The sequence below is a fragment of the Pristiophorus japonicus genome, chromosome 18, assembly GCF_044704955.1.
Source record: "Pristiophorus japonicus isolate sPriJap1 chromosome 18, sPriJap1.hap1, whole genome shotgun sequence".
In the NCBI taxonomy this organism is placed as follows: Eukaryota; Metazoa; Chordata; class Chondrichthyes; family Pristiophoridae; genus Pristiophorus; species Pristiophorus japonicus.
This window is the reverse complement of record NC_091994.1, coordinates 17,705,080-17,724,297: the sequence shown is the minus strand read 5'-3', so window position 1 is coordinate 17,724,297 and position 19,218 is coordinate 17,705,080. Positions and strand designations below refer to the sequence as shown.

At 42.4% G+C, this 19,218-nt stretch overlaps 1 protein-coding gene across 1 annotated transcript in view; it reads right to left on the bottom strand.

The window, feature by feature from the left end:
- Nucleotides 1-19,218, bottom strand: part of fgf22 (fibroblast growth factor 22) — a 121,616-nt gene that overhangs the window by 84,341 nt on the left and 18,057 nt on the right. The window lies entirely within an intron of this gene.

Genomic DNA, 19,218 nt, shown 5'->3' with positions numbered 1-19,218 from the left:
CCCATTCTGTGTACTGTATAGTGACACATGTAATGTAATTTGTTGAATGTATGACAATGTATCCCGTATTGTACCGAATTGTACTTGAACTGAAAAGCAAGGAAATGTATCGAACGGAACTGCCGTCAGCACCCAAATGTAGTGTATGGGATTGCTGGCCGCAGCTAAACGTACTGAACTGCTTTTGAATGTACTGTACACATTTTTTATATGAATAAAGTATATTTTGAAATTTAAAAAAAGGTGCAACTGAGCTCCCGCCCGCCGAGCTCCCAGATCCCTGCGGGCGGGAGTCGGTGGCAGAATGGGGGTGGACCGCTGGCGGCAGGCCGGTCTGTCCCCGACGGGAAGTCTGAAGAACCTGAAAAAAAGGTACGTGAACATTTTTTTAAATTTTCAACAGCGACTTACCTGCATAGCGGGGGGGTCCCCTGAAGGTCTTCGGAGAGTTTTTGTATTTTTTATTTGTGATTTTTTTTCAGGTCTTCGACCCTCCGTGGGCCCGACTCCATCCTCGGCGGCACTTGGGCGGCAAAGCGCCTCTGACGCCGAGAATGCGACCTCCCGCCCGCTGCCGCCCAGATTGGCGGCGTACGTCTTCCATTTGCCGCCCGCCGACCTTCAAAGGACCTTCTTCATGAATATCCCGCCCAAAGTACCATCCGGTACCTCGGCAGCCATCGGCAGCACTTTGGGCGACACTTGGGCAGGCAGAGGCCTTGCTGAAAATCGACCCTTGGAGTTTCAGATCCCAATGTTCAGAGTTATTGCTGTTTTAAAAGTGTTATTTCCCAAACATCTGATGCAAGTTCAACTCCTGTATTTTTTTTTGGGGGGGGGGGGGGTGGATGATATTATCAATAACACATAAGTGTTAGAGTTGTATCTATTTTTTGTGTCTGTCCTGTTTATCTGCCCAAAGTTTCACACAGCTGCATTCTGACTGGTTCTGTATGAGCTCTGATTGGTTCATTGTTTCTATTCTTTGTGATTGGTGTCTATAATATCAATACTTTAACACAGTGTCAGCTGTGGCTTAGTGGGTAGCACACTTGCCTCTGAGTTAGTAGGTTGTGGGTTCAAGTCCCACTCCAGAGACTTGAGCACAAAAATCTAGGCTGGCACTCCAGTGGAGTGCTGCACTGTCAGAGGTGCTGTCTTTTCGATGAGACGTTAAACCGAGGCCTTGTCTGCTCTCTCAGGTGGATGTAAAAGATTCCCATGGCACTATTTTGAAGAAGAGCAGCGGAGTTATCCCTGGTGACCTGGCCAATATTTATCCCTCAATCAACATAAAAAAAAACAGATGATCTGGTCGTTATCACATTGCTGTTTGTTGGAGCTTGTGCGCAAATTGACTGCTGTGTTTCCCACATTACAACAGTGACTACGCTCCTGAAGTAGTTCATTGGCTGTAAAGCACTTTGAGACATCCAGTGGTCATGAAAGGTGCTATATATATGCAAGTCTTTCTTTTTCTTTTTATATCTTGTGTCTCAGCTGCTTCGGGGATTGTATTTTTGGTTGAAGACCTCAGCCTTTTCCAAAAGTGTTGGCTTGATATTTCTGCCAGAAGCTGTGACTCTGTTAGCTGAAAATGAAACATGCAGTCTGGACATGTGCACTGTATACAATTTCCCAGCATTCTTCCATAGCATTTTGTCAGCTCAAATATTACTTTTCTCCTCAGCTTCCAACAGCAATTGGTTGGTTCCTTTTCTGAATTATTGCTAGGATAAATTTTGAAAGCTTTGTTCTGGTTAATTTTATTGTGAGTGATATTAAGAAAACAATAGAGAGGCTGAATTTGTGTCTGAGTGTGTGAGAAAGAAACTGAAAGCGAGAAACACTCTAAATATGACAGACAGTTCTGATTATACAACTGTAGCAGCTTTGTTTGTTTGTTTCCAAACAATTTATTAATATTCTTTGTGACTGTGTGCAGCAGGATTTCAGTGTGTGTTTTTAAATACAAATTGGATGATGAATTTGAGTAGATTGTCAACTAAACTTTTAAATATAAGCTATTCATTGATATTGCATTAAAAAGAATGTGAAGCTGAGAGACAGAGGGAAACATTGTCTATTGTTTACATTTATAATTTAATACAAATTATGGTTTATATCAGATATAGTTAGCTACAATGAGTGGATGCAATACTGGCCATTTACTATTTAGTGGAAAATCCCAGATATAACATCTACTGATCAGTTCTTAGGTTGTTTTTAATCTAAAAATAATATTTTGGGACCCTTATCTCAGGTAAATGATGTTTTGTGAGTGAATTTCTGAAAGTGTTTGTTTTTGACAAGAATACAGCCATTTACAGGGGATATTGGTTGTAAACCATGCCTGCTTCCATCCATTACCAACATTTTGCTGTTTGGAAATAAAATAATTCTTATTATGGTAGCTTGTGTTTATTCGCCATTCCAAAGAGGCACAGGGGCACACATGGTGGAATCTGTATATTTACCTATCCAGATGCATTATTTATTTATCTAAAGAGAACAGTATTTTTCCCAGAGCCAATCGTAAGACATTTAATTCAGTTTGCATAGATTTATTAGAAACTTACATACCAGTGCTGCCCTCTTCCCCAATATTTTCCATTTTCCTTTCCCATTGCTGACAGATCCTAGAAATCCACCTGTGAGCCAAACCTCACACTGTACTGTCAGTTATGCCAAGCACCGGGTTACTCCTCCACAGTGCTGCCAAACCACATGATGCCTCCCTCAAGCTGACAACCCACTGCCTCCCCCCTCCCTCTTCAACCCATAACTACCACCAACATCTAGGACAGTTGCTCTAGTGCTGCCAATCTCCAGAACCACTCGAGTGCTGCCAATGTCCAGAACCACTCGAGTGCTGCCAATGTCCAGAACCACTCGAGTGCTGCCAATGTCCAGAACCACTCGAGTGCTGCCAATGTCCAGAACCACTCGAGTGCTGCCAATGTCCAGAACCACTCGAGTGCTGCCAATCTCCAGAACCACTCGAGTGCTGCCAATGTCCAGAACCACTCGAGTGCTGCCAATCTCCAGAACCACTCGAGTGCTGCCAATCTCCAGAACCACTCGAGTGCTGCCAATCTCCAGAACCACTCGAGTGCTGCCAATGTCCAGAACCACTCGAGTGCTGCCAATCTCCAGAACCACTTGATTAATGATATTCACAGAACAATAAGCAGTTATAGACTTCAATCTCCAAAACACTGATTGCAAATCTCAGAATACCAGGTAATAAAGACAGAATTAGACTAATTCATTCACTGTAAATCAAAGGCCCTGTTAATACATTGTCGGCTAAAAATCCGGTGTCGCCCGGTTTGAGGAGGTGACACCGCCTGGTCGCTAACTTTAGCGCCGGGCGATGTTTACCGCCTCCAACTGGGACATTCACTTTTAGCACCCCAAGGGGGAATGGCGCGCTAAGGGAAGCATTACACACCCCTCTTAGGGCGCTAACCCTGATTCCTGGGGCGCTATCGCGGGAGTGCTGCTGAAGTTCTGGCGCTAGGAAACCGGCATCCCAGCGCCTAAAGGGGAGGTCAGCTGGACCACCCAAAAAGTTATAGAAAAGCCAAGGCAGCTAAACAACAGTGTCCAGCTTCTAGGAGAGATGCATTCATGGAAAAAAATTCATTTCAACGGCCCTCCTTGGACGTATTGCCCCGGCGGCTTCTCCATGACACCTGCTCACCCTGTCAGAAGTAGTGCCAGGCACTATGGCAGGTGAAAGCAGTCAAGTTCACGACCGTGATGCTACGGGGGCGTTGCACATTCGGTGATGTCACCGAGACAAGCGAGTGTAGCGCAAACTGTCAGCGCGCCGCTAAACCTTCACTGAAGATCGCGGTAGGCGCTCATAGTGCGGCGCTTGGGCAAGAGGTGGTTAGCGCTCTGTGGCAGTAATGGTTGGAGCGAACCAACCTAATTTCTCCCCTTGTGTATTACATGGCACACCAGCTCGATTGTGATAAAATAGCAGAACCTCTGAGTCACTATGAGCAACACCTGCTAGCAATGTATTAATAACAACACAGCTAGCGCAGATTCTGTGCCACACTTCAAATGTAACAGTCAATGTTCTTTATCACACTTCAAGGAAAGGTTTAAAGAAACAGAGGAACTCTCCAGGAATATACAATACTGGAGCTAAGATATCTGCAGTCACTTAATTGACATCTATGTGAACTCACCCCGTGTTTACTTACAGTTGTTAGACTTTGCAGTCTTAAAAGGGACACATACCTACACTATACATGGTATAATGTTCCCAATCTTATAAAATGGCACAGTTGGGTTGAATTGCCTGTTTCTGTGCTGTAATATTCTATGTACACGAATCGCTGAAAGTTAACATGCAGGTACAGCAAGCAATTAAGAAAGCAAATGGTATGTTGGCCTTTATTGCAAGAGGATTTGAGTATAAGAGTAAAGATGTCTTACTGCAATTATATAGGGCCCTGGTGAGACCACACCTGGAGTATTGTGTACAGTTTTGGTCTCCTTACCTAAGAAAGGATATACTTGCCATAGAGGGAGTGCAACGAAGGTTCACCAGACTGATTCCTGGGATGAGGGAATTGTCCTATGAGGAGAGATTGAGTAGACTAGGCCTATATTCTCCAGAGTTTAAAAGAATGAGAGATGATCTCATTGAAACATACAAAACTCTTACAGGGCTTGACAGGGTAGATGCAGGGAGGATGTTTCCCCTGGCTGGAGAATCTAGAACTAGGGGTCAAAATCTCAGAATAAGGGGTCGACCATTTAGGACTGAGATGAGGAGAAACTTCTTCACTCAGAGGGTGGTGAATCTTTGGAATTCTCCCATAGGGTTGTGGATGCTCAGTCTTTGAGTATATTCAAGAAAGAGATCGATAGATTTTTGAATATTAAGGGAATCAAGGGATTATGGGGATAGTGCAGGAAAGTGGAGTTGAGGTAGAAGTTCAGCCATGATCTCATTGAATGGTGGAGCAGGCTCGAGGGGCCGAATGGCCTACTCCTTCTCCTAATTCTTATGTTTTTATGTTCTTATGATAAACAGTGACTTCCTGAACACCATCAGCAGTACCACAGGAGATTTGATAGTAAATGAGCCTATAATACTGTAACAATAGCAGAAGAATTTCAGTAATTTTGTTTTGGTTTCTTGTGACCTGGAGTCAAATATTTACAAGCACTTCCCAATTTACTGACTTTCCTAACCAAGAACAACAAATGGTCTTAGAATGTCTGATTTTTATCAATATGTACTTAAAGCGACAGAACCGGCCAGGCATAATAAGACATTGTACCTTACATGTGTTATGCTCCTGTTTTAAATCAAGCTGCAAACCATCCAACTAATTGGGAGACTAGAACATTTTGAATAATTATTTTCACACTCCTGTTAAGGGCACCGAAAGCTAACACTGCATTTAGAACTAAAATGCCATCATCATTGCATTGATTCGAACTGTTTTTGTTTGTTGTTCTTATTAATGAATAATAATCATTTATATAGCACCTTTCACATCCTCAGAATGTCCCAGAATGCTTCATATTTACTTTTGAAGTGTGTTCACAAATAACAATGAGATAAATAGCCAGTTAATATATTGGGTTGAGGGAGAAATGTTGGCCAGGATAGCAGGAGAACTCCCTTGCTCTTCTTCAAATAATTCAAATTCGATGTTTTACTTCGATCTGAGGAGATAAACAGAACCTCGGTTTAACATCTCATCTGATAGACTGTATCTCTGACAATGTAGCACACCCTCAGTACTGCACTGAATTGTTAGCCTAGATTGTGTGCTCAAGTCCTGCTATGGGGCTTGAAGCCATGTCTGCCTGCCTCAGTGCAAAGCTGAGGGATTGCTTTACTGTCGGAGGTGCCGTCTTTCAGATGAGACGCTAAACCAGGTGGACGTAAAAGATCCCATGGCGCTCTTTCAAAGAGGAGCAGGGGAGTTATCCCCGGTGTTTTGGCCAATATTTATCCCTCAATCAACATAACAAAAACAGATTATCTGGTCATTATCACGTTGTTGTTTGTGAGAGCTTGCTGTGCGCAAATTGGCTGCTGCGTTTCCCACATTACAACAGTGACTACATTCCAAAATTACTTCATTGACTGAAAAGCACTTTGAGATGTCCGGTGGTCATGAATGCTATATAAATGCAAGTCTTTTAGAGATACAAGTGTTACTACTGAGCCGCATTGACACTTTTCCTTTTATATTATGCATCACATTTTATGGTATTTACCAATAAAAATCATATTGAATGAAAACTATGAGCAGTATCTTTAGCAAAAGAATTGAAAATTATGAGGTTAAAATATAGCATCACAATATCTGGCAGATAACGCTATAACATTTGCATAATTATTGTATACTTAATTATAGTAACTAAAAGTCTAAACTGCATCATATCTTTTGAATTCAATTGTTTTTGCATCAATAATTAAAATAAATATATTGCATCATGTTGTAAGCCTCTTACTTATTTTTTGTTTTAGCTCCTTATAGAGACCACTGAAGAGGAAATAATAATCTGAGTTGTTAAAATATGATATATTCTGACTCAACTATCTTTATTTCTACAGTTGTTTATTAAACTGCAAAGACATTGTCAAAATATTGTGCATCCTGCACTACAAGCAGGACTTTTACCACAGTCAGTGAAACCCACAGCCAAAATGCAGCTTTTCGCCCTTGTTTTTTGCGCTCGAGAATCAGACAAAATGAGGTCCAAATTTGACCCATTTCATCTAGCTTAAATTCCTAATGTCGTTTTCTAAATAAATGGAGTAAAAACAATCTGTAATCTAGAATGTTGCTGAAAACTGAATGCAGCACGAGAGAGCGTGTCCATAGCTCAGGCCATCTTCTGCAAGTGATGACGTTCAGTATAGTGTAAAGATGTAAAAGTCAGAATTCCATGACTCAGCTGATGCCAATATTGATGTCCTTAATTGATGCCAATTAGCTACACCGCTTCTGAGGTCCCTGTGAAGCATGTTCAAATTACATTTCCAGTAAGTTTTGGAGCATGTTCGGGGCACATAACAGCATCATTTATGGCTGAAGTCACCGAATGCAATGATCTAGGAAATTCTGGGCCATCATCTCTGTATTTTTTATAAACCCTGGCCTATTAAGTGTATACCATTTTTCTGGAAACCTGTTCTGTTGCATCCTTCATAAGATTAATTTTAATTTACAGTTACAGTTAACTGTATTACAGCTAATACAGATGCATTTAAGGGGAAAGCTAGGTAAATACATGAGGGAGAAAGGAATAGAAGGTTATATCCTAAACCTCTCCACCTCTCCTTCCTCCTTTAAGACGCTCCTTAAGACCTACCTCTTTGACCAAGCCTGCCCTAATATCTGCTTTTGTGGCTTGGTGTCAAATTTTGTTTGATAACGCTCCCTGGTAAGCGCCTTGGGATGTTTTACTACATTAAAGGCGGTATATAATTGCAAGTTATTTTTGTTATGTTGATAGGGTTAGATTAAGTGGGAGGAGGCTCGTGTGGAACATAAACACCGGCATAGACCAGGTGGACTGAATGGTCTGTTTTGTGCTGTAAATTCTGTGTAATTCTATGTAATATATTAATTGTACAGCAGAAGGTCACCTTCCCACAATTTCACCTTTGTTACTGCTTTCCGATTAATTATTCACCACAGTGGCTCAACTTAACACCGCATTATTCGTTATCTGACCACATCTAACCAGGGTAAGTGTCATGCTCGGATGTGGTGGTCATATTACAGAACCATTGGTTCTTCTCTCAGTGCTGTGGAGTCCATCCTGGGACTCCTCCCGAAAGCCAGCCTGAAGGAATCTTGTGTTAAGAGCTGGCGGCACTCGCACAATATTGAAGCCGGTATTATGAGGAATAACTCCACAGCACTGGCCGCAACAGGTGAACAAATGCACATGTGCAGGAGTGCTTGTGCGCTGCTGTTGGAAGTTGCACAAGCATACGAATTGAAGGATGAGAAGATCATCAAGCCCATCAAACCCACCCCATCCAGTCAATGGTGCAACCTTGGACACCATTCATCCACCCCTAACAATGCTATTTCCCAAAAGGCAAAAAAGGGGAATACTGTGGCCAAATTCGGAAAAACACTTGGAAATTCCCACTCGGCTCTCTAAACAAGCTCCAGGAGACTACAGTTGCCCGTGACTCACAATGAACGAGCCATTACTGGAAATGCCCTTTTCTCTCAGGAACTCACAGGAACTCACTCTCTTTTAAAGGACTGTGGAGACACTTTACCATCACATGTCTCACTGGTTGTAACAGAGTCTCTGTGAAAACCCTTTGGCATCTAACCTAACACTTTGTGATTCACAACTTTCATATTCTGTTGGCCGAACCTTCCCAAAGGTTCATTGAGGTTTGTGCAGGCAAACCAGACTGAACGAACCTATGAGAAAGTGCCAACCAGCATCACCTGAGGTAATACTTCTCCTTAATGCTGCCTCCAAAGGCACCGGCAAATAACATCTCTTTATGTGGGTCTTGGTACCTCTGCACGCAACACTATTGTCTCATTTATCTTGCCACTGTCGAAAATGGAGCTTCTGCTACCAACAACAACCTGCATTTATATAGCACCTGTAAAGTAGAAAATATCTTGATGTTTCACAGAGGCATGAAGAAAACAGACGCTGAGCCAAGAAAGAGGTGATTCAGTGTTTGGTTGGCAGGGTGGAAGGAGGAAAGAATGCCCAAGAGACTGTAATCAGAGGAACAGAGAGTTTGGAGGAATGTAAAGCTTGAGGAGGTTACTGAGATACAGAGGGACAAGATCTTGAAATAATTTAAAGGCAAGAGCATCAGCACTGTAAGGTGTAAGACTCCGGAATCTAACCTTCTTCTTCGAACTACGTCATGGCAGGTGAGCCCCAGGAGGGCGGAGAAAACGCTTCAAGGACACCCTCAAAGTCTCCTTGAAAAAGTGTAACATCCCCACCGTCTCTTGGGAATCCCTGGCCCAAGACCGCTCAAAATAGAGGAGAAGCATCTGGGAGGGCGGCGAACACTTCGAGTCTCTTCGCTGGGAGCACGTGGAAGCCAAGTACAAACAGCGGAAGGAGCGTACGACAAATCAAGCACCCCACCCACCCATCCCTCCAAACACCGTCTGCCCCACCTGAGACAGGAGACTGTAGGTCCCGCATTGGTCTCATCAGTCACCTGAGAACTCATTTTAGTGTGGAAGCAAGTCATCCTCGACTCCGGGGGACTGCCTAAGAAGAAGGAGACTGTAAGGTAAAAGATCACAATGATTTGCATAGACTTGTAAGGTAGGGCTCCAGAAGGCTAGGTTGGGGTTATCCCCCCCCAAGAAAGACTGCAAATGCTGGAAAGTTGAAATGAAAGATCAGAAAATGCTGAAAATACAGGTCCATCAGAATCTGAAATGTTTCAGCTGTAGCAAATGTTGATGGATCTGCTGTGCATTTCCAGCATTTTCTGTTAACAAGGATATGCGTCCACTTTAATTCTTAGTCATAAATATAATCGTGTTATTTTACAATTGCAAAAATATGCTTTCAGATTGCTCAATGCTTTTACCAATTAAGATATGTCATTATTGCAAATATAAAGTGGTATCTGTTCTAAATCAGTAAACATTTCACATCCAACTTGCTGTCAATGTGCTTCTGTATACCTGAAGAAATTGTGCACAATATATTTGAAAATCAAGTGCATCCTTTTGAGGCTGAACTGCATCTATAATTATTTATCTTAATGTTATGCTCGGGTTTGCTGTAAGTTTCTCACAATAATGTGTGATGTACTAGTTAACGTTTGCCCATTAGTTGCTTGACTCAAACATCGCCCCCCCCCCACCCCCCTCCCACCGCAAGATTACAAATGTATCGTGACTCCAAACAACACAATTGAAATATCTCAGTTGTATCACACACATCACTTGTTAACCAAAAACCATTCTGAGTTTAACAGTGACAAGTCCAGATGAGATTGTATGAAAGGAATGCCTTTTCCAAGGATAGTGCAAACCTTATCACTCGCTCTTTCATTTCTGTAAGAACAAAGGGGGCTTTTGAACCGAATCTATTCTCTCTCTTTGTGAACAGTGGGTCAATTCAGATAAATTCAGTAAAAGCCTAACAGCTACATTTAGTGATATGAATCCCTTCCAGACTGCAGGAGATCAATCTGAAATAGAGACCTGGCTAAAAACTTGAATCGATCTGCACAGCTTCATAGAGCCAGTCGCAAGCATTTTCAGCATCTTGCAGATGCTCACATTTAAAACGAATTCTGAGGAAACCTTCTGTCAGATATCTTAAAGGGGCTGTACCCTTTGCAGCCATTGTCTGACAATGCACTAGCATTACTCAGTGTTATCAGAAAAAAGAACAGCCTGGGGTGTTCAAGGTTGCTTTACACAAGTGGATGCTCCCTCACAATGATGCAAGATGACACAAGTCCTTACCACCAACATTAGCTTGGGAACCTTGTGTTTACTGGGACTGCTCGATGGCCATTTTCTAGATTTATAAGTACAGGTTATCACAAATTATACTGAAGGCCTCCTGTTTATTTCTGACGATACAGAACAAATGAGATAATGCAAAACAAATTAAATGACTGTACAATTTCGGAGTAAACCTAAAAAGGGAAAGTGCATTTCTCAGGTCGTCATGACCCGTTTTGGTCTTGTGTCTGTCTTCAGTTACCTCAGCGAGACAGCTCGTTGGCTGATAAAGGATTCGTGCAATGAAGTCCATCAGGCAGAAAACAAAGCTGGCATGAACTAAAACAGCAAACAGTGGAAATGGTGCATCCCACACAAAACCAGGTTAGACCACAAGTGAAGAATTATCTTCAGAGGAACAGCTGGGGAGCAGGAGCATAAATCTGAGGGCTGGAGGGCTGAATTTACACTGGCATTATAATGATAGGCTACGTGCATATTCATGGCATGGAACCATTTTCCAGTAGATGTCCTCATTATGGGTTGGTGGTTTGACAGCCACATGTACAGAGCTGGTTAAATCTTCTATTTGGCCAAAGTCTTGATTTGACCTTTCATTATGTTTGGCTTTCTGGGAAAGAAGTAAAGACGTTGGGGTCAATTTTCATCTTCAGGTCCAAGTTAATCCGAAATGGTTTCGGACTGATGCTAAACCTGCTGTCATGTTTCGGGATTTTGTTATTCTTTAGGGTTGTGTTTTAACACCAGCAAATTTCCATGAAGACATAGAAATATAGAAAATAGAGCAGTAGTCGGCCATTCGGCCCTTCGAGCCTGCACCACCATTCTATATTATCATGGCTGATCCTCTGTCTTAACACCATATTCCCATTTTCTCCCCATACCCCTTAATGACTTTTGTGCCTAGAAAGACCACGGGCACAGAAGAATATGTTATAAAGCCAGGTATGGCAGGTTGGGATATGTAACAAGTCTATTTCAAACCATTTCAATGAGGATCTATATGTCCATTGTCTCATCCCAGGCCCATTAGCCAGGATGACATGGGACATTCATTATCTCATCTGAAGTGGGCAAGCAAATATTCACATTCACTGTGGTGAGGACATACATGCCTTAGAGGGGGTGCAACAAAGGTTCACTAGATTGATCCCTGGGATGAGAGGGTTGTCCCGTGAGGAGAGACTGAGTAATTTGGGCCTATGCTCACTGGAGTTTAGAAGGATGAGAGGTGATCTCATTGAAACATAAGATTCTGAGGGGTAGATGCTGAGAGGTTGTTTCCCCTGGCTGGAGAGTCTAAAAATAAGGGGCACAGTCTCAGGTTAAGGGATCAGCTATTTAAGATTGAGATGAGGAGGAATTTCTTCACTCATAGGGTTGTGAATCTTTGGAATTCTCTACCCCCAAAAAGGGTTGTGGGTGCTGAGCATGTTCAAGGCTGAGATAGATCGATTTTTGGGCTCTAGGAGAATCAAGGGATATGGGCATCGGGTGGGAAAGTGGATCTGAGATCAAAGATCAGCCATGATCTTATTGAATGGCGGAGCAGGCTCAAAGGGCCGTATAGCCTACTCCTCCTCCTAATTCTTATGTATTTTACAGGCACAGGACCAAAGGGGAGAAATTCAACTTGTGCCAGTTTTTGACGTGAACTGAGTGGAGTGATCCTTACTCGCCCAATGATATTGGTTTGAGGCCCATGTGAAATTGGGCCTCAAGCTTCATTTGTATTGAACTGGCCAGCTGCGGACGCCAATCGGCCAACCCTGATGCAGCTCGCTGACCAATTACGCCACACATGTAGGTCCTAAGATGAAGGGGTGATTTTAAGAGGGGGGGTCAAGTGGGTGCTGGGTGGTAGCGGCCCACGGTATATTTTTGTAGCCAGGAGGAGCAGCAGAGGTCCTCCTGGCTCCACAGAACTGAAAGTATAAAAAGATTTCCGTACCTTTTTGACAGTGCTCTCCAGAGGTCCTGTTGAGGGCCGCTGGCTAGACTGCTGAAGACCCGGAACAACTCGGCTCAAGCACTGCCCATTTGCTGAGCAATTTCATTCGCCGTCCTACAACTGCTGTTGGGACCCCGATTTGCATAAGCAGGGCACCTAACGCCTGTTTCAGGTGGGCACCTGCACACCTCGAAGTCACCGGCTTCCAATTTGGCAGCTGGTGCGCATCCGGGAAGCATTGGGCGTGGGGCGGTCGCAACCCAAAATACGTCCCTGCAATGGTGATTCAACGCCCCAAAAAAACAGGCGCAGCAATGCTCAATTTCTCCGCTAAAGTGTGTGTAGTGAAGTTTCTTCTGGGAAAGGGATTAGTTGGTTTGGTTGTCGGGTCTTCTGGTGAATCCCTCCAGAGGAAGATGTCAGTCATTGTGCCTCCACTTCCTGGGGCCAGAATTAACGGAAAAGAAGGGAAAACTAATGGTCAGGCGGCAGATATGGTCCCTAGTCCTGTAGCTGAAAGCTAAAGACGCAGAAGATAAGCTCTTGCCTTTAGAAGTTGTCTGGGGAGAAAAGTACACCAAAAACAAGTAAACGAAAGAAACAGGCCATGTGATTTATTGTTTATTTTCTATTGATTTTTGAGGTGAGAAATAAAATGAAGTTAAATAACGGGAGTGTGCTTTGACTGTTACTCTACATGTTCACTTGCTGCCTGTGAAGCAAAGCAGCTGAATGATTGCTATCCGGCCTTGTCTCACCCTGTATGACTTCAGAAAGATTGGAGAACTTCTCGTGAGGACACGTGAAAGACATGGATATCCAGTTCAGTTCACAAGGGGGGTCCAATTCTTACACCACAGTTTGTGCTATCGTCCAATGAGATATTGGGTCATATGGGTAAGATTCACAGGCCGCTTATGGGACTCACTAGCACCCAAGAAAATATCTAAGGCAAACTCGAGATTTGTAACATCCACCTGATTGAGTGCAATAACACTCAATTTTCCCATCTAAGCTAATTTGAATAATTATTCACCTTCCAGGTGTAAACTCAGACAAGTCTAGGGGGCGGGGGAGGGAACACTAACTTGCTGCCTGGGAGTCATGCAGGTAGGGACCAAGGCACACGGGCAAACCATGCGGCCCTCCGCAGAGTGAGGCCCAGGAGATTTGAATTCCTGGAATACCCCTGCTCCCCCGGCCCACAAGGAAACAAAAAACTAACTTCGCTCTTCTGGCCGCGATTCCTCTTGTCGCCAAGTTCGACTGACAAGGAAGCGACAAGGGCTTCCCCGCGCAGGCCCCGCGTTAAAATCGCAGTTAGGCCCCGATGACATAATCGGAGCCTGATCTGTATTTTCAACTAAGGACCCCACTGCCTTCTGGCGGGAATTGCTCTCTTGTACTTGAAAGAGCAGGTTAAAATTGTAACTGATGGGAAGGCAGCAGATGAGGTTATTTTTTTTTCTTTATTCATTCACGGGATGTGGGCGTCGCTGGCAAAGCCAACATTTATTGCCCATCCCTAACTGCCCTTAACTGAGTGGCTTGGTAAACCATTCCAGGGGGTAGTTAAGAGTCAACCACATTGCTGTGGGTCTGGAGCCATATATAGGTCAGACTGGGTAAGGAGAGCAAATTACCTAAAAGACATTAGTGAACCAGATGGGGTTTTACAACAATATAGTAGTTACATGATCATCATTACTGATGCTAGCTTTTTATTCCAGATTTATTTAATTAACTGAATTTAAATTCCCCAGCTGCCGTGGTGGGATTTGAACTCAGGTCCCTGGATTATTTGTCTAGGCCTTTGGATTACTTGTCTAGGTCTTTGGATTACAAGTCCAATAGCATAACCACTGTGTCATTGCAGCCATATTAAATGGCCTGGCTGCTGGGCAGGCAGGGTTAAAATCAGCCCTTAATGGGGGGGAAAGAGAGAAAATATATGTAAGTGAAATTTAAAGGCATGGAGACAATCCATGGGCACAAAACTCAGCTCCACCATTTCTACTCAATAAGATATTAAATACGACATGGATACATGTCAAAATAGGTTAATGCTGCTGTTGGGGCCTGTGCATGGAAAGTGCGTGACCTTTTGCAGTACAGCACTCGAGATTCCTCTTGAGCTCGTGCTTGCAGTCCAGCACTACAGTTATTGAGCCTACATCTACCATTGACATGAGGCTCTATCCAATTCTGGAAAGTTGTCATCTTCCAAGGAGAGGGAAATGACACAACCTCCCATTTCATTATGCGGGCATCAAGGAAGGAAGGGTCACATATAAGCAATGAAATCAATAGCTCCGTAGTGTGATACTCAGGATATCTGTGAGTGAATGATAACAAGCTTGGTGCACTTACAACTCAATTCTACGTAAAGTGGCAAATTGCAGATCAGCAAAGATTAAGGAATAACAGAAGAACCTTTAATTTTCAGTGGGATGACTGAATTTGAATTTTCAGCAAGCATATTCAGTTAGAACTCTGAAGCCAAAAACTCTTTGCATAAACCTTCAGTTCATGTACAACCAGCATCTCCTTCAATTTAAAAAAAAAAATCACAAATAGCATTTACAGGAATAACGTATTTGAACAGATTTACAAAACCCCTTGAGAATTGGGAGTCATGAGGGCCAGGGCTGATCGAGCAATTCCTGTTAAATGCTGGTTTGATTATAAAAGCCCTTTAATTTAAGTTCTCCGTGATGCACGGAATATTTCTGCATCTCTGGACGTACTGTCAATTTGGACATGGGAACATTATGGGATGTCTTCTCTTTTTTTTTGTCTGTATAAAGAAAATTACTCTCTCTTTGTTTGAAATATCTTTAAAATGACACACAGCGTAAAAATTAAGCACGGTCCATTTATAAAACATGTTATTTCATTCTCGACTGTTGTTGAAGGTTGACAATAGACTAGTATAGGCTTAGCGAGACTCTCTGTGGAATGGTGAATTGGAAACTATTCAATCAGACAGTTAAAATATCATACACGTTCATCGCAACTGAGCTTTATTCTTGCAAAGATTGAGGGAGAAAAAAAGAAAAGGATAAAGGGCAGCCTTTGCCCACTGGTAATTCTCTCAGAGTGCACCATCAGCTGTCAACATTGCAGACAAATCAGGGATCAGGTTACTAACAAGAAGGAAAGGTGAGGAAAGATAGTTGCAACCGAGCCACTAAATCGGCTGAGAAAAACCCGCCCACCTAATTTGGCATGTGGTTAGCTTAAAAGCTTGCCAAAACAGAAAACATTTGTGCCTGTGATAACAATTATTCTTTTTGTTAAAAGGCATTTTCTGTCAGAAACTTCAGCTATATCTGCTTACACATCAAAGGCTACTTGCAACTTTTTAATCGTGCTTTATTATATTTCAGGTCTTGTACCTTACAGCAACCCTATCACTTGTTCTTGGTTTTAATGCAGATTCTTGCTACAATCCTCATTTTCAGCAGCTGCCAAACTGTGTTCAAAATGTCAATTTTGTCCATTAGGCAGAGTTTTTACATTTATAATAAGGTTCCATTTTTATTGGCTTAGATCTGTTCATTGTGTTCCTCATTGATTGAAGATGGTACAGATGTGACATTTTCACAGTTGCCCAGATGTATGAAGTCAGGATCACACACAAAATTAACAGTTTACACTGCTCGGAAAGGATTGCATCATTTATATTGGAGCACAGATTTGTTTGGCCAACAGCCTTATTTCTTCATCATTTTTTTTTCTCCTTCCTTTCCTACAGGGTTCTGGCTCTGTGGTCCCTGGGCACCTGCTGGTACCTCATCAAACTGGCCATTATTCATGTGTGGGCCTTGACAGTGAGTATCAGCAGGCTATTTTGTCGTGGGGGTGGGGGGGTGGGGAGGTGATTGAAAGCGAGCTCAACCCTGTCCTCATGTGAAAAAAGATTTATTCCAGTGCTCTGAGGTACTATGAATGGTTGTAACACTAAGACAGCGCAATCAAGAGTGGGAACTCTGGTTGATTTTTTCTTGGCGCCCTTCCTAATCCAGGGAGACTGAGATGAATTGTAATGGCCCCCACCCCAACTGAGATCAGATAACTCAGCACCGACCAGGAACTGAATCTGAGATCTTTCTGGTCAGCTGACTGCACCATCGGGGGAGCCTTCATTTCAACGTTCATAACTCAATTTAATCAAAAATGGCTGCAATGTTGTATAATCCACAGATGTCCAAGCTTCAGGAACCATGTAGGTTCATAACCTTGGAGGCTACACCTACAGATTGAACCGTGCTCCCACGAAGTTGCATGTATCTCGAGCTGTTAAAGCTAACAGGTCTTGGTGTTCAGAATCAGGATTTAACCACCAACATTGCCGAAACAGCCTTTTCAAAACCTCGAAAGCAATAAAATTCAAACAGAACAAAAACAGCTCAATAAGAAATATAAGCACAAATAGGGCTGAACTTCCACAGGGGTTCTCCCGATCTTCCGTTGTGACATTGGTGGGAACTCGGCAAAAACCCCCAGAGAAACAGTGCAAAATGGCTGTACTTCTTGTTCACGGGACTTTGCAACTCAGTATATAAATATTGTGATTATTCAGCTACTTTATTTCTAGTGAAACAGTAAGGTTAAAGGAAAGCATTTATGAGTTCATTAAATACAATGACCAAAGGAAATCTCCCCTCATTATGGCGAAATTATATACTGTATCATTTAATGTTTCTTTTGAGACCTTACGGTAGTTGACATGTTTTTCACCTCCTGCTTCTAAAGTTAAAAAAAATTATTCATGAGATGTGGGCGTCACTGGCAGAGCCAGCATTTATTGCCCATCCCTAATTGCCCTTGAGAAGGTGGTGGTGAGCCGCCTTCTTGATAAATGAGTGGCTTTCCAGGCTATTTTAGAGGGCAGTTAAGCGACAACCGCATTACTACGGGTCTGGAGTTACATACAGGCCAGGCCAGACCAGGTAAGGACAGCAGGACATTCGTGAACCAGATGGGTTTTTACAATCTGGTAGCTATGTGGTCACCATTACCATTACCAATTACTAGAAGTCCAGTAAAATAACCACTGTGCTACCGTTCCCAGTAAAGTGGGTGGCTTTATGGTATTACTATGCTCATATTAGTTGACAACTGTACAAACCTTATCCCTTTTATTCCACATTTATTACACTATAATAGCCGAGTAACATCACACACTGGCTTTCTCAGCTATTCTGGTTTTACAACGATGAACAAAGACTTTCCAGAAACTCAGCAGAATATTCTGCAAATACATTTTTTTTCACATTTCCATGGTTGGATAGCTTACAACTGAGAATAAGCCTCGCGGGTTAATATACTGGAGTGGGGTCACCAGGCAGAGTCAGACAGAATGGTTAATATTGACAACCAGTGAAATGCTTGACCATTGCACACACCCCTTAAAGAGAGAGTTTATCAATAATAAAACCATTGGTGCTTCCTGAACGAGGTTTCTGGCGGGCGGCAAGGTTCAAATCGCGCCCCTCCCATTTACAGCCGTACCTGCTAATCTTCGGACGAAGTTAAAGCGACCGATTGGAAGAATCCCCCTAAAGGAATTTCCAGCGAATGTATTAAATACTCCAAAAATATTTGCACGTCTTTTCAAAAAAGAGCTATGCTAAGTTTGGAGATGTGTTCCAAAAATAAAACACAATTGGTTATAAAGAAAAAAAATTGCGGCTAATTTTCCACAATATTGATAGAATGCAAAGAATCGTCACAAGGGTTGGTTAATGTTTGAAAATGTATTGATTTAACAAAATCTGTCTACTTTATAGAGCAACAGTCCTCTTTACATTTTCTTAGAGTATGATATCTACAACTGGCTCTTGTGAATAGATGAATACTGTCAAATCAGCCTTTATAATGAGGATCATACTCTAAGGGCAGCAGAACTTAACAAGTACATCAATGGGTTGGACTTTAAGACCAGATTCATATGTTAGTTAACCATCGAGAGCATGTGTTTTTTTTGTTGATATTTTTGTTTCATATATGAAATATATTTCTAAAAGTAATCTATTAAATTATCATTTTGGTAAATTAATACCAGCCACTAATGGTATCCATTTTTATATTTAATAACCACTTCCTGAAACAACTTAATCTCCAACTAATACCCTATCTGCTAACACTCACAAAAACCTACATAATTAGGAGTTTGCACTTCACTGAATGTCATCTTGTTCACACTGTTCCCAGGGTCTGATGACCAATTATTGACCAGTCTGTACGGTGATGGCTTTTCCTGTTTCACTAATGAGAGGAGCATTAGTGCTGCTACGCTGTTTTCTGTCTTTCATCTTTCTCTGCTCCTAACCTCCACATTTAGCGATATAGTTCTGCTTTTTATGTACTCAATAGAGTTACAACATATGGTGTGGCGAATGCTTCCAAACTGTATTCTTCAGTTAATAAACCACGGGGGTTTTAATGCTACAAGGCATCATCTTCCTTGTTTGTAAGCTTTGTTGTACTATTATGTTTGGCTATTAACTTCACATTTTCTCCAGGCTGGATGGTACAATTGGCCGATACAGTTTTGATTCGAGATGTAGACACTGAGGCAGTGCGCTACTTGTTCCAGGTGCTTCTGGGGCTTTCCTTAATTCTTGGCAGTGCTTCTGGAACATGTTGTTCGGACAGTTGAAAAGACACAGGCCTACCAAATGGCCATACTCTGTTTGAGTTGTCATGGGCACAAGGCTAAGCCACGGTAATCAAGTCTTGTAATGAAAATGGAACTGGGGAGCAGTTAAAATT